Source organism: Panthera onca, chromosome F2 (genome assembly GCF_046562875.1).
Source record: "Panthera onca isolate mPanOnc1 chromosome F2, mPanOnc1 haplotype 2, whole genome shotgun sequence".
NCBI classification, from domain to species: Eukaryota; Metazoa; Chordata; class Mammalia; order Carnivora; family Felidae; genus Panthera; species Panthera onca.
The window spans coordinates 19,963,793-19,980,898 of record NC_138356.1 but is presented as its reverse complement, the minus strand read 5'-3'; the positions used below and the strand labels follow the sequence as shown (position 1 = coordinate 19,980,898).

Below are 17,106 nucleotides of genomic sequence, written 5' to 3'. Positions count from 1 at the left end.
TAGGGAAACCATGTTTTTTACATACAGGTATTGTCCACTTGGAGACGTAGCAGAAAGTCATAGGTGTGAGACACTTTGATAAGATAATACCTTTGGGGACTTAAAATAATATCTTTTGATTATAGAGGATTTTGTTTTCATATGAATGGATTTGATTTTGCTGGGCTATCTCTATTTGCAGGAGTTTTCTAGATCTCAGTGCCGTGTTCCTCCCCCTCCTTTTTCAAAATGAAATTCAAGGGCTTAGTGTGTAAACATGATGTTGAATCTACCTACTGCCAAACCCCAGGGCTCTAACATTAATTCAATACCCTCACCAAAGGAAAGAAATTCAAACCTAGCTAGCATTAGTGTTTGATGGAAAAATACGATTTTTGTCAGCTGAATGAAAAAAAAAATCTTGTTAGCGACCAGTTTAACAATGTATTAATAGAATTTTTATGAGTTATTTTTTATTAATCTTTTATGGGAAGATAATTTTTAAAATTTCATTACTTTCTTATTGGGAAAGAAAACATTTGACTTCGGTTTCTCTGTTTAGTGAAAGGGTCTTGTTGATTAAAACAAACATTTCCCTCAAATTTATAGATATTAAGTGGTTTTATTTATTTTTTAGGAGAAAAGAATCCTTTTTGTGTGATAGTAAAAATTAAACCTAACAAATCTATCTATCTATCTATCTATCTATCATCTACCTATCAGAGACAGAGAGAGCATACACAAGTATGAGCAGGGGAGAGGTAGTGAGGGGCAGAGGGAGATAAAGAGAATCATAAGCAGGCTCCACACTTAGTGTGGAACCTGATGTGGAGCTTTAGGTGGGGCTTGGTCCCACGACACTGGGATCATGACCTGAGCCAAAGTTAAGAGTCAGACACTCAAATGACTGAGCCACCCAGGCACCCCTAACAAATCCTTCTTTTTTTTTTTTAACGTTTATTTATTTTTGAGACAGGGAGAGACAGAGCATGAACTGGGGAGGCTCAGAGAGAGGGAGACACAGAATCTGAAACAGGCTCCAGGCTCTGAGCTGTCAGCACAGAGCCCGACGTGCGGCTCGAACTCACGGACCGTGAGATCATGACCTGAGCGGAAGTCGGCCACTTAACCGACTGAGCCACCCAGGCGCCCCAACAAATCCTTCTTTAAAAGATAATTTAAAAAGTATAACCATATGTACTGGAATCTATATGAAAATATTACTTGTTTGAGTTATGACTATATGCTTTGGGGTCAGAGGGTCAGAGTCCAGAGTGCTAACCATTACACTATGGAACCTGGGGTCAGAGTCAAATCCTGACCCTATAACTTTTAAGTTGAGCGACATTGGGAAAGTTACTTAAATTCTCACGGCCTCATTTTCCTTACATATAAAATAAAGATGATACTAATGTCTGTCTCATTGATTTGGTTTGAGGATTAAGTTAAAGAATACACGTATGCAATTGGGACATAAAAAACACAACAATGCTCATGCTCTTCTCATGACTATTGTTATTATCTTAAGTATGCAGAAGCTTCATTAGGAAAATTATAAAACCCAGAGAGTCAACGTTCACAGTAACCTCTTCAAGCTAAACTCAACATACACTGGGCAGAATAGTTTTTCTTTTTCTGATCAACTATTTGGTATGGTCACAAATGAGTGAATGTTTCACATTTAGATTTCTTGTTATATTTGTTATTATACTTTTGTATAATGTATAATTTCTAGAGAATATTTCAAAAGATGCTATCATATATCGGTGAGAGAGAGAGCATGGGTAGTTGCCAAATTGGTTGGAAAATGTTTTAATGAGAAAAATGTTTAAGAATATTTACCTGTTCTTCTGTTTGTATATCTATTTATGCCTAGCCCCATTCTAAAAATGATGTATGGTAGTAATTAGGAGATTAAAATTTCGCTAGTTAAACTTAATAACTGATGGAAATAGAAATAAGACATTAAACAAAAGAATGGGATATGGAAAATATGTCTGAAATACAAATATGAAGAGTTCTAATTCACTTAGGATAAGATATATTGGATTACTCTATGGAAAAGTAAAACGTAACACAAACTGAAGAAGTCTATCTTAACAAAGTTCTCTTAGCTTTGTGGCTATAAAGTTTAATTTGGAACAAGATACAATTTTCCGGGACACCAAAGAAATTCAGCATCACATCAAAATACTGCACTATAAAAGGTACAACAGCAAAGACTCAGGTGAGTGATATACCTGTGTGATAAATGCTTATGAAAGACACGTTTTCTTTACCAAATTAATAAAAACAGAATCGAATAAGAAGGAGAGCTTAACTGTATACTTATTAAAGATTCATGTCATTTTTTTATTTTATTTTATTTTATTTAAAAAAAATTTTTTTTAACGTTTATTTATTTTTTGAGACAGAGAGAGACAGAGCATGAACAGGGGAGGGGCAGAGAGAGAGGGAGACACAGAATCTGAAACAGGCTCCAGGCTCTGAGCTGTCAGCACAGAGCCCGACGCGGGGCTCGAACTCACGGACCGTGAGATCATGACCTGAGCCGAAGTCGGACGCTTAACCGACCAAGCCACCCAGGCGCCCCAAGATTCATGTCATTTTTAAGAATAGAGGGTACTATGTTTAAAAAAACAACAACAAGAATTAGTGATCTTATTTGCCCTAAAAATGCTTGTTAGATTCTTGGCATATCCACATAATGTATGTGCTTTTGTGGAACACACTGTTGTAACTTTGGGGGAATGCCAAGACTAAAAAGTTCTAATCTATTCCAGACTTGTTGGAAACAACAAAAGAGCAACAAGCAATTACAAAAGTGTGGTAAGTGCCACAAAACTAACGTACAGAGTGCTGTCACATATGTGCGCGCGTGCACACACACACACACACACCCACACACATACAAGTGCATATATGTACAGATAAATTATATTGGTTCTGAATCTTGTTTCATTTGTGAATTTGAAAGTAAGGCAGTGGGATTTCACCTCTCTACACTTTCATCCAATTACTGGCCTATGTTTGGCAGTTCATATTAGCAGAATAATTGGTGAGGAACATCTTTTTTAATACAAAGCTAAGCAGTGAATTTTTCATGCGGTGGTTACAGATGGATTTTCTTCCTGGTAAGATTTCCTAGGATTTCCTAAGATTTTCTACATGGATTTCACGGGACAGATTTCCCACTTTGGTTGAAAACACTGTTACTCAACCCAACCTATTTTGTTGTTATTCGTCATCACGAAGCTAGTATGTGATTGAGAACTAAATCAATGAAAGTGTTTATTAATTACTATAATATACCAAGCACTATCAAAACCACTCCTCTCCAAACTTTCTTCTGTGGTTGGTAAGCATTCTATACACACTATCTCCCCACTTTCTCCAGAGATGCACAATACACGTGAGAATATTAAATGCTTTAATAAGTATTTATTTAAAAAAACTTGTTTAACTTGGGGTTTCCCAGGCTTAATAATGAAACAGCTTTCAAAGAATAGCTATTAACATGCTGTTGGACTCTGGATTTTTGTGGAATAGAATCTGGATACCCTTACCTAATAAATACCCTTACCTAATAAAAACAGTGTGAAAATAAGGGTTGCTGTAGTCCAAAATCAAATATAAATGACCTTGGAAAACATGCCGTTCTGTAATATGGGCAACCTCTCCCTTCATGGTTATAATTAATCAAATTAAAGTGAGCATATTCTGTTATATCAGTTCTGCAGTTTCAGATCAGTGAGTGGTATCTGTGTTACCAGAAGGTAGAACCTTGTAAAGGCAATTTCTTTGAGGGATTTTGTAAAGGAGAAGGAATATCTTCTCTTATCCTCTGCCTATGTAGAAGGTGGTTCGTTTTGCTTGGTCCTAAGAGAACAATTTACTGTTCAAATAGGACACTGTTGAGACGGAGGGGAGCACCATTACTAATTACACATACCCAGGATTGCCCTACGCAGCCGTGGCCACACTTACTCTTTGTACATGCTGGCCATGCAGAGGACCTTTGCTTTTCTGCCTGCCTCAGGCAATTAAGAGGGTCAAAAGTGAGCGTGTTATTTCATTCCATACATTTATTAATAAAAAAAATTGAAGAATAAACTGTGAAAAGAGCAATTACAATTGCACACCCCTTCTCAGTTGACTAGTTTACAGTTTCCACAGAAAATTCCTTGGTCATGATGACAACTATTTTAGATGGAAAATATAACGAGGCACAAAAACAGGGAGGTGAAAAGATGAACAACTAACGGAATAATAAAATAGAGGTTTTTAAGTTGATTTTAAAATGGCAAAGAGAGCCAGGAAACAAAGTCCCCAAGGGGTCCCAAGTTACAGGATTACTTGGGTTTTGCACATAAGGGATCACGAGTACAGACTGATGAAGTTGGAAGCTAGGCTTGAATCCCATTAGTCGTGTAGCTTTAGACAAATCATTCCTTCAAATCTCTGTTTTCTTCTCTGCAGAATAAAACATTTCATGATACATTACAGCGTGGCTGTGAGGATTGAATGAGGATTGTATGGAAATGCATTGAGAATCCTAAAGATTTTACTCAATACTTGTAATTTTATCTAATATTTTACGCTAAGTAATTACAACACTGCCTTTGAAAATTTCCTAACCTCCCTTCTACATTATCTGCTTTTATTAGGCAACAAGGAAATCCAGACTGACTATCTCACCAAGTTCTACATATCTGTTCCTGGTCACCCTCAGAGAGGGACTTTTTGGGGGGGGTTTTCTGTGCCTGGGGGCATGAAATAATTTCTTTAAATTAGGCTGTAACAGGGAAGCAAAACAAAGAGAATAGTTCCCTGGGCAGACATTAAACAGACAAATGGTTGTGTGTACAGAACAGTCACAATCTAGATGGCTGACGCCATGTTTTCATACCAGAGGGCAGCTCCATTCAGAGGACTCAGCATGGTCCAATTTCAAGACACTTACCCTCCAGACAACATTAACAGGCTCGTTCCTTGCCAAAACTTTATTGCTTGTTGTTCAGAGTAAACCAGGGACTGTCTTTAATGACTTTGCTCTAAATAGCTTGATAAACAGCATCAACAATAACTTAAAAAACAAAGAAGCTAGGACACTTTAATATGAGTTTAAATGAACTGATCTTAGACATATTGTTCCTTTCAGGTAACATATGTGTCTAATGGACATCGCGCTCCCGCTCTACAACTCGCCTGCTCACCACTCCACCCACCTCTTCCTCACCAAGACAAAGAAACTTTGCGTTTACTTCGTTTGTTGTATCATCTTTCACTTAATTTTTGCGATTTTCCAGATCCTGGTAGACATTTTATATCTTATATTTTTTATATTCCTGTTTGATGTGCATTTCTATGCGGGATGATACTGAGTGATGAGTGATGATGGCGAGTTATTTTACTTGAACTCTTTTCACGACTGCGGAAGGAGGGGAAAGCATACAGTGGCTGCAACGCGGAACAAAAATAAAAGGCTCAAAAAATAGCTTTTGTTTGAGATGCTGGTAAATACTGAGACTTCCAAAGGGTAATGCCTATTTTTTTAAGTTTCAAGGTTACCATCCGCGAAAGTTCTGTGTGATAGACTGTTCAATCATCCAGTGTAAATACCTAGAGCTAGTTCTTGAAAAATGTTTTATAAAATCTCTTTTTAGCTTCAGCTTTAGTTCTCTACTGGCTTCGGGTCCTGCTCCTGTAGCCTTATGGACAATGAATTTGTTTTTAAGCTCTTAGGATTATTTGTATATTCAAAGAAGACCTAAACAAGAAAATCTCAAAAGTAATTAAATTCTAATGATAGAATGCGAGATGTTGTGGAATGGAGATTTTTAAATAACTGGATTGTTTCAAATCACTTCATATCACTTAGGTAAGCACTTACTCTGCCTACATGTAGGCTGATGTCTCAGATTCCACAACCTAAACATATAACATAACAAATTTATGGTTAAGGTGTTGGCATTGTCCAATACTGGGATATGTATCAGGCTCTGAGCTTGAAGTTAGAGATTTAAAAATGAATGAGGCATAGTCTGTCTTTCATGGATCGAAATCTAATTAAATAGTAACTAGAGAGGGGAAGGCGACGAGCATTTAGTGAAGGTGTAGCTGGTGCTGGATTCTGCAATATGTCGTCTTGCAAAACACCAAAAATCACAATGTAGGTATGATATATATATGTGCTATCCTTAATCCCCTATTCAGATAAGATAGTTAAGACTCAGGGTGGTTCAATTATTCGTTTCGAGTTTTATAGCACAATTATACATGACTTAGGTTTAATTAAGGAAATCCACAGTCTTTAGGAAAAATTTTTTCCAAAGAGAAGAGTTGGGTTTTCAGAAGATCTTTGAAGAAAATAAAAATACTGCTTACTGTCTTCAAAATCTTGAATCTATTTCCAGACATCAAAATGTTCTGTATGTAAATGCTTAAATGATTCCACTTATAATCAATAACCATGCTTAATTACTGTGGGGGGAAAAGAAAACTTGCTTTAACAAATCTGGATTTCTAATCCATATTTCCACAATACTCGACAAATTAACAAATTTTCATCCCAAAAGGATTCACTTGTGGTCCTTTTGCATAGCAAATATAATATTGGATATGATAGTATTGAAAAGCAATTTTCTAAGTAACAGCCAATTAATTAGTAATGTCCAAATATTTAAAGTTATAAATCAAACTATTAACCTGTTAAGTAAAATATATGCTAGCTTTCTATGTTGGCAAATAGGACTTAATATAACAAATCAAATGTATGTGTGAAGTTACATTATTAATATAACTGAAAATTGGCAAAACATCAAAGATGACTGATTTATACTTGTGCTTGCTTACTTAAATGGTCTGTTGATGGGCTAGTAATACTTGGATGAGTGATCCCAAGAAAACATATAGAATTTATAAATTCTTATAAACTCAATGCACAAGATTTATTTTTTTCTCTGAGCGAAATCATTACGTTGTTCTTTTTTATTTAAAAAAAATTTTTAACGTTTATTTTTGAGAAAGAGAGACAGACAAAGTGTGAGCACGGGAGAGGCAGAAAGAGAGGGAGACACAGAATCCGAAACAGCTCCAGGCTCTGAGCTGTCAGCACAGAGCCTGACGCAGCGTTCGAACTCACAAACCGCAAGATCATGACCCGATCCAAAGCTGGAAGCTCAACCGACTGAGCCACCCAGGCACCCCATATATTTTCTTTTTTACTAGACATTGTAAAAGTATTAATTCATGCTATTTTTGCTAAAATTATGACATTTTCTCATGCAAGAGTTTATTGCATTCAAGCTATCAGAGAGGAAGGATTTGACAAGCTAATTAATTTGTCCTTTCCTTCGTCTAAATGTTTCTAACTTTTATTTTTATTTTATTTTATTTTTTATTTTTATATTTATTTTAATTTTATTCTCAAGTTAAGGTTTCTACCTTTTAAGTCTTGCCCACACCCCAAATAAGGTCTGTCTCTAGCACCATTCAGAAACCAAATACAGAAAACTTCATGGAATTGGACACAGCCATCTTTTATTTTGTAGACAGAAGACAAGCGATACGGAGATAGCCTGGCTGCATTAGTCACAGGAGGGGATGGTCAGAGCTGCAGTCAGTGGTGTGCTGGAACCAGCTGGTATGGGCGTGAGAAAGTCCATTCATGGCACCTTTCCCAATTCTGTGGTCAGTGCCATCACTTTGGGAGTCTGAAACTTGTCACTGGTGGGAGTACTTATACCTTGGGAATCAGCACATGATACGAACCAGGTTCCCGCTATCCCCTTGAGTTAGTTGTTAAACATCTGAACAGCACTGGTTATGGGTTGCTCTGAGTGTTGGTTTGTGAGTGACAGTGGTGAGCATGTGACCTTTAATAAATTTATTTTGTGCATGGGTTTGTGATATTCTGAGCCCTCTGAAACACTCTTGCCCTTCTTGCCTCGGTCAAAGGGCAACACTGATTTTATTAGGTTATTCTTCTCTTTGAAGCTGTCATTTCCTGTAATCCTTTAAACCAAAAAAATAATTTTAGAGAGATTATGAGTTTTCCCCTCAAAGGAGACTATTCATTTTACCCATTTGATACTCATCTTATAACTAAATAAAGTTATGTGTTGGGCACCACACTGTGAAATAAATATCTTTACTTAGTTGAAATTGATATAATGTTCTTAAATCTGTTTCTTCTTTTTCATGGTTAGTAGAGAGATTTTATGTTACTGAGCATTGATCCAATTAGAGAAATGAAATATTCTGGGTAAAAATACCTAAAGAAGTGTGTGTGTGTGTGTGTGTGTGTGTGTGTTACTAACATGGCATTAACTGGTTAACTCTTAAAAAGATGGATTTTAAACTTGAAAAGATTCTTGATTAGTGAAAAGAAAGATATCAGTAAAAAGATAGAACATTGTAGGAAAAATAGGACTGGTCGGATTAACGTTGTTAAATTACGCTGATGTAGTATGCTAAAAAATGAAAAAGTTTACCATATAATTCTTGTTTTAGATAATATAAAAAAGACAAAATAGCAAGGTTGCCAGGAATCCAGCACGGTAATTAAGTACTGATACATAAAGCATAGAAGGAATTCATGTAACTACCTAACACAAAGCAGATCTTCCAATGTAGAATTATTTCCATCTTGTTCTTTATATGATAAGTATGCTTAGACCAGAGCCCTGTCAACTCGTATAACATTCTCAACTATTCATCCATTTCCCTCCAAGGCAAATAGATTAGTAATTCATACCTGGGCTTCATGAAAATACTATCATAAAAATATCCTGACATGTGTTGACTATCAAAGCTAGGTACTGTATCATTTCCTCCTAGAATGAATTCAACTCAGTTGATTAAATGTGCTTAATATACTGTAGAGTTTACATTATAAATTAATTTAGTTCAAAATGCTTTTCTGTGTATATTTTTGTTTATAAAAGTAAGCTTGAATAAAATTATGCTTTATGTTTAAAAGTTGGATATGAAGTGAGTGTGTTCTTAGTTTTGAATTGGAGATTTGTTTTCATAGCTGAGCAGGAAGCTATTACTATGCTATGAGAAGCAAGGCAGCTTCTGAGGAGTATAGATGCTAAGAAATATAACAGAATATACATTTGTTCCTTGGTTTCCAGTGTAAGGGAATGCAAGGAGCTATTTAGCTATAAGGTTCTGATGCTTATTTACCCAACCTTACTTTCCAATGCTGATTTACTCAAATCTCTATCATCTCAGTCATTTTTGCTGTAAGTTACTTGGTCTCGTGACAAGGGCACTTCAGGAAGGACTTTACCATGGGCTTCAAGGCATTGAGTTCTGATCAGAGCTCCCTGTATGACATCCCTTCCACTCACTGGCACATCCACACGTCTACCTGCTTTGTTGTATGGCAGCACCACATGGCTTAGTGTAAATCTCTGCTTGACGCTTGAGATGATCATTGTGCAGGGCTCGGACCTGTTAGCTTTTTCAAAAAGAAGGACAGAGCACTAGAAGCCACCAGAGCGGGTGAAATGGGTAATGATTTGAAAAATTTCATTGCAAGCCCGCTTTAGCCCTAAACGTATGATAGGGCTGAGAGAGAGGAGGGGCAAAATGCAGCTGCCTTGCGTGGAATAAAAAGAAAAGAGGTAGTGGAGAGGAGGCATAGGACCAGTGAATAGAAGAAGGAATCATAACATAGAACTGAAAGGAGGAATCATAAAATAGAACTGAAAATAAATCGTGGTTTATAGTTAATGACTATAACTATATGGTCTCTGCATGACTGCAGAGGTATCATTTAAAATTACAGAAAGTTCTTTAGACTTTTAGTCCTTATGAGAACTATGGACAACTAATTAGTGGGCAATCTCCTAGAACACTACTTTTTATATAGTCTAACTCCCACATATTTGTCAGAAATAAAATAAGAAAATGTGTCTATCCTGCTTATACCATTTATTAATTTTTTAAAAAAATGTTTATTCACTTATTGTGAGAGGGAGCGTAAGCAGGGGAGGGGCAGAGAGAGAGAGGGAGACACAGAATCTGAAGCAGGCTCCAGGCTCTGAGCGGTCAGCACAGAGCCTGATGCAGGGCTAGAAATCACAGACTGTGAGATCATGACCTGAGCCAAAGTCGGCTGCTTAACGAACTGAGACACCCAGGTGCCCCCATTTATTGATTTTATCTCCTGATGTATCCCAGATAAGAGAGGACTGGGTAATCTGCTCATGAGGTGCAGGTCTTTGTAGCTATTTTTGGTAGCTTCATTCTTCCAGCTCTGGGGACATGGGAGGCTGACTGTCACCTAACTCATTCTGTGGGATGGCCCCAGGCCAATGAGAGGCACATCCCCCGAGGGCTTCCTCCAATTCTTTGCCCTGTTCCTAGTTCTCCTTGCCCTCTTCCTCAAGGAGCCCAAATCCAGTGAAGGTCCAGTCTCTTTGACTCCATGGGGCAACAGCCACAGCTCCAGAGCTCTGTGTGGATTTGGGCCAGCCTTTGTTGAGACTGTATCACATTTCACTTCCCCTCTCTGCCTGATCTTACTTCACTTCCCCATTACATGACAATCCTAAAAAACACACCCAAACTTCTGATTTGGTTAGATTTCTTGAGTTAAGGCTGGTGAAAATTTGGTCTTACCTGGTTTGATGAGTCCCGCTCACTGGGGCTGACCTTACCGGGCTAGTCACATGCATGGCTGCAGTGGGGCTCAATCCGTGAGCTCCTAACTTTAGAGCTTTTTTAAAAAAAATACACACTCATATATAATCATTGCTCCCAAAGTGGACTGTTATATCAGAGGGCTTTTGTCCAAGGCTGTGGCAAAACTAGCTCTTCTCCAAACTTTAGGTACATAGGTTGAGCTGTATTTTTCCAACCTTATTGGTGAATTTCACGTTGGCGGTCTTGATGTCCTTTCTTACCAGCAAACCTTAGTTAAGACCATGAGAACCCACTGTGAGGGAAGGTCTAGTAATATGGGAGCCCCAAAGAATAGGTGTTCCAGGTCTTAATCTTTTTCTTCTGGGATGTTCTTTTGGTGTTATTAAGATTTTCCCATTCCCCTCCCGCATTATCAAGTTGTAAATTCAAAGGAAGAGGTGGTCTCCACTAAGCCACAAATGATCCTGATACACTCTGTTCAAATCATCATGGCCAAGAGGTGACCACTCCAGAGGTGGAGGAAAAAACAAAGAAAATCTGCTCCAAGGTAGGTTTTTGTATTCATTTAAGCAAAGAACAAACTTGCAGCATCCTTCACAAAAAATAAAATAAAATAAATAAAAATAGTATATCGGGGCACCTGGGAGGTACCTCAGTTGAGCATCTGACTTTTGATTTTGGCTTAAGTTGTGATCCCAGGGTAGTGGGATCAAGCCCCACGTCCGGCTCCACACTCAGTGTGGAGCCTGCTTAGGATTCTCTCTCTCTCTCTCTCTCTCTCTCTCTCTCTCTCATCTTTCTGTCTCTCTCTGCCCCTTTCCTCCATTCATGCCCTCTCTCTCTAAAATAAAAATCAAAAGAAAAATAAATTTTAAAAGTAGTATATAAGCTTTCCTTTCTAACACATTTGCTACTATAGAGACAAAAGGCTAAATAAAAGTAGTAGTAATGATAAAACTTAAATTATTAATGATGAGAATTGTTCCACTTATCATATTTTATTGATTAGAAATTTAAAAAAATCTTGGGGCATCTGGGTGGCTCAGTCAGTTAAGCATCTGACTTTGGCTCAGGTCAAGATCTCAGGTTTGTGGGTTTGAGCCCCACATCGGGCTCTGTGCTGACAGTTCAGAACCTGGAGCCTGTTTTGGATTCTGTGTCTCCCTCTCTCTGTCCTTCTCCCACTTGTGCTCTGCCTCTCAAAAATAAATACATGTTTTTAAAAAATTTTAAAAAAATCTTTCTTTAGCAGCTCTAATGAGATGCCTATCAATTTTTCTTTTGCAAATAATATGCATATTGAGACATTCTTTTTTCCTGAGTCTAGTCCTCTATCTAAATGTATTCAGATTTTATGATCTATTTATTATATAAATAGTTTTCAGATTTTATGATTCTGGAATGTTCGTATATCTCTTCCCATCACCCATCTTTCATTCCTTAAACCACTTCTAATCTCCTGTCTTTGCCTCTGTCGGCTTGCTTTACACAGCTTCTTCCTAACTCCATATAAGGTATTGGACATATATGCAAGATTTTTTCTTATTTTCTTTTATATATCCTAAGGTTTTAATGCAAAATCTCCACTCCTCTACCATATTATTTACCAGTTTTCAAACTTTAGTTTTCTCTTTTTGGAATTATCATCAGTAGAAGTAACTTGTAATTCTAGCAATTTGCCTATACTGGACCATGACTTCTTGTGAATGTCAAAAAAAAAAAAAAAAAAAGGAAAGAAATAAATGAATGTACATTGGTATTTCAAAAAGAGTGAAGTTTCAAACACATGCATGTTCTTTCTGTCCTGTGTGTGCTTATTGTTAATTTTGTGTGAAAGACTCTTTTCTATTCTGTGTACCTGGCAAAATAAAAACCTGCTTATATACAACTACTTCTTTGAAGCTTTCCTCACACCCTTATATTTCCTTGACTCTCCTCATGAACTCTGCATTGTGTAGATGTTATTATGATGGCAGTTACCTCTTACATTACTTACTTATTTTTACTTGTCTTTGGGATTCTTGAAATAAAAATCTCTGTACTAGTCATCTTTATATTTCCAGTGCTTAGCCCAGTGCAGAGTATAAATAAGATGATCAGTGAATGATGGTGAGGTCTTGAATAAAGGTCTAATTAAGATGATCAATGAGGCTATTTCCTATTGCCTGGCAATTTTCAAGATGGGTCAAATTCTCGTGATAACAAAGGGCACATAAATGGGAAGAAGTCACTCCGAGTTAGTTGATGCTAAATATTCTTATTTTAAAAACACCACTCAAAATCATTTAGCTGATTGAAAAATAGAAGTTGTACTGTTATTAATAAACCAACATATTTGTGCTGCATTTATTATTGTAAACCCCTATTCAAAATTCTATCTACAGTAAACATTAATTTTGGAAAAGCTACCAGAAGAAAAATGGCAAATTATTGAATGGACAAAGTCTAAATACCCATCCCTCATACAGGACATTTTTCTTTTTTTCAGTTCATTCAGATTCAGCTTTATTGTGAATTAACCATCTATCAAGAATGAGCATCAAAAGAGTAGAAAAAGATAAAGGATGGCATTTAAAAAAGTTCCCTGGCAAGTGAGAGGGAGGGCATGAGGTTAAGAGCCCTGTTTAGGGAAGGAAAACTTGTCCAGGTCATGAATGCTGTTTTTGTCAATGATTCAAACACTGAAGGTGTTGGATTCAGGATTCAGATTCAGAATCAGAATGAAGCATTTCTGGAGCTCCTCTAGACATTTCCTAAGACGTTACATGCCCTCTCACGAGAGATAGTTGGTGTGTAGGATCGGTCCAGTCCACTGTGAGTCAGGAAGCCACGGGCTGCAGAAGAGGCCTTGGTGAAAGCTGCCAGGTAGGCCATGTAGTCGGGTGCTGGATCCTCATGCTCATTATAGTCAACCAGGAGGAGGTTGACATGATTCGGGATACGACTCTGAAGATAGCCGGGTTTCACCATGTGAAATTAGCTGCTGCTGTGGGAGACAGTTCATAACCATTTTACATCTTATAAAGTTGCACATTTTTCTGAATATATTCTGCAAACTGTACAGTGTCTCCAGTTTCTCCAACACATAAGAATAAGATTTTTTCACTCCTCTGAAAGGTCTTGTCATGATCGTCTTTCATCTGGACAATACTGTTAGCGGCTACCTGGTCAGAGGCAACAAAGACATAGTTGGGGCCCTGGATGCTGCCTCCCTCGATAGCAGAGGGAGGCTGAGAGGACAGAGCGTGGGACTTGCCAGCATGTCGGTCTCACTGGTGAGAGACCAGACATTTTTTATGTTCAGGAATTGCCTAAGAGGAAATTACATTTATATTTTTACAGATGTTGATGCATTCCTGTACGCAGGAGTAATAGTTTTGTGTATATAATGGCTCTTGTCTGCTCAAGCTTAGCTATGTACCGTGCTTTGGTTGTCTTTCCTGCTCTTTCAAAGGGAGGATGGATCACAGCAGGAGAATTTGATGCTAAGAAACTGACAACACATGCTAGCCTTTCAATGAGATTCTGATCCCTTAAAAAAATAACGCTTGGCTTCTTCCTTATCACAATTCTCCATATGAGCTACGAATCACAAGATGCAATCCTACATTCCTCTTTAGTTTTGATGAGATAGTGTCATGTAATTCATGGCAAGATTCAGGAGATTCTTGCTTGGCTATTAAATTTATTCTAACTGAATGATAGTATTTTGTAATTGGAAACAAAGTTTATATCATTAAACTGACTTTCTTATTTGATAAATAAGCGACCAGAAATCTAAAACTGCTTAATGATTGAGACAGGACTGTAGAGAGGGAACCAAGGTCAGTGCTCTTTACACTACACCAAGTTGGCTTTATCATGTAAGCTTTTATCTCCTTATAAATACTGAAAAAGGCTATATTCTTTAGAAGCTAGTGTCCAAATTATCAATTATTCCTATAACGATCAGCATTACACTTTCCCTCCATGTACATAGAACAATGGCCACCTGAAGATGTCCATACTCTAATCCCTAGAATTTGTTACCTCACAAAAGGCAAAAGGATCTTTGCAGATGGAATTAAAGTTATAGACCTTAAGATACAGAGCTTATTGGGTGCCCCCAATATTATCACATGGGCCTTTAAAACTGTAAGAGGAGGGGAGAATAGTAAGTCAGAGAGAGGAGATAGAAGAAGAGGAAGGAGACATTTGAAGCCCCCCCAGAAGGGCACCATTGCTGGCTTTGAAGATGAAGGGAGACAGCCATGAGCCAAGGCATGCAGATAGTCTCCAGAAGCTTGTAAAGGCAAGGAAACAGATTCTCCCCTAAGGCCTCCTGAAAGAACACAGCCCTGCTGACATCTTTCACCTCATGAGACATGAAGCAAACAAACCAACCAAGCCCACAAACTTCTGGCCACCAAGTCTGTGGCAATTTGTTATTACAGCAATAGAAAATTAATACATTATTCTCCATTCCCTTCATCTCCTTCATTTCCACAATCTCCTTATAATCTTCATTACCACCATCATTACCACTATTGCCCCCTTTTATTGAGTGTCCCTTAAATGGGAGACCCTGGGCTTAGTGTTTCAAATTCATTGTCTCTGATCTTTACAACAATCTTAGCAGGTAGAAATCGTTAACTCTACTTGACGAATAAGATGACCAAGTCAAGCAATTCTCATAGGCCACAAAGATAAGAAATACAGGATCCTAGAGAGCTATCTTTGGATGAGAAATTATTTCAACCTTGTAGGTAGGCAAAAGCTAGGATCCTGTGTTATTTATGTCCAATATAATTTCTTTAGGAGAGAAAAAAACTAAAAAAATCTTTTAAATTGATAAAGTGATGAGTGGGCAAGTGATTGTCAGCAGGGTTTATCAGTAGAGAAAGATAGAATATGTTATTTATAGACAAGAAATTAAAGAATCATTTTAGCCATAGATATCCAAACAAATGAAGTATTTTGAGTGATCATACTGCCTTACGGTATACAGTGTAGTGAACACTCCATCTACAAGCCTAGAGATTATTAAGATCATCCTGTGTGATTTTGCAAGAAGCTTTTGCTGCTTAGACAGGGATTTTCCAATCTCTTCATTAACTCATCTAGACTTAAGTTCAAATTTGTTATTCACTGTTTATGATATCTGAATTAATTAGCTGAAAATATGTATCCTGGTCTCAGAGTGCTGAAATGATTAAACATATGCAGGAAATAGGTGGTTACCAGCTACCACTTGCTCATAGACTGCAGGAAGGCATGGGGGCTGTGCGAGTCTGGGCTACCACACTATGGCACCAGATGTCAGGTGCCAGTTGGAACCCAAGAATGTATGGCAGTGTTAGTGGAGCTTGGAAAGAGGATCTGGTGAGCATCCTAGAAATCAGGGAACCTATAAAAGGAAGAAAAGCAAAAGACAGGGGAAAAAAATGCTCATAGAAACAAAAAAAACACACACGCAAAGAGAGACAGAGAGAGAGAGATGGAGAAAGAGAGAGTGGTAGAGAAAAAAGAGAAAAACGACTGGAAATATTTAAAATAGAGGTGTCAGGAAAGGTACTTGTAACTTAAAAAAGATTTTTTTAAAGCAAGTTTGGTGTTCTAAGACACAGAGTTTAGGATGAGTTAAGTTAAAAACCAAAGAGATTTTAGGGTAGTTTTTTATGCCCTGCCTATTGTTTAAGCATTCAGTCCTTACCTCATGTAAAAATACCATACCAACAGCTAACTAACATTTCTTGAACATTTACTGGCAGAAAGTTTAATTGCTTGGCCATCGGTTCACACCGTTTGTGAACAAAGGAGCTGGGATTTGGTTTTAATTCTTCCTGACATCCAAGTCCATTTGTTTTTAACTGCTATACTGCGATTTTGAACACATGTAGAATATGTACTTGGGTCTAGTCAGGATGATTAAAGACTTTCATTTGTGTCCTGACATCCTGAGCCTAGGCCCTTGAAGAACTCAAGAAGGAAGTGAGCATAGGTTCATTCTCCTACAGCCCTGGACAAAGATGGATAAAGCACATGGTCGGACCCTTTCTCTCAGAAATCCAGACATCACGTTTTTCCCTGTCTCCATGAAATGGAGAGAAAAGTAGGGTGCAGGAGACTGAGAGTTGCCACAAATATCCATTCTTTCATTTGTCTTTAGTAATAGAACACCCAATGCTAATCTGGATGTCAATGTTCATGGCATTTTAGTAGCCCTCCTTGCTGTTATGTGATTTACGTGATTATGCTGAAGACAATGAAACAAAAAGGAAAGTTGTGTGGAACTTCTAAGAAGGCTCTTAGAGGGAGCTAGATCATTAGAAGAAATATTGTGTTGGTCTGTCTGCCATTACTTTTTCCTGCTGCCTGGAGCAGCTAGGACGACTGGAGCTCTAGCAGCCATTTTGTACCGTGTGGTGGCCTTGAGGATGAAAGCCAGAATTAGGATGCTGGAGCAAAAGGATAGGTGACTCCTTGGTT

The 17,106-nt window shown here is 37.7% G+C and overlaps 1 pseudogene; it reads right to left on the bottom strand.

The window, feature by feature from the left end:
- Positions 1-13,184: 13,184 nt before the first annotated feature.
- LOC132664794 (proteasome subunit beta type-2 pseudogene) lies at positions 13,185-13,764 on the bottom strand (annotated as a pseudogene).
- Between the last annotated feature and the right edge of the window lie 3,342 nt (positions 13,765-17,106).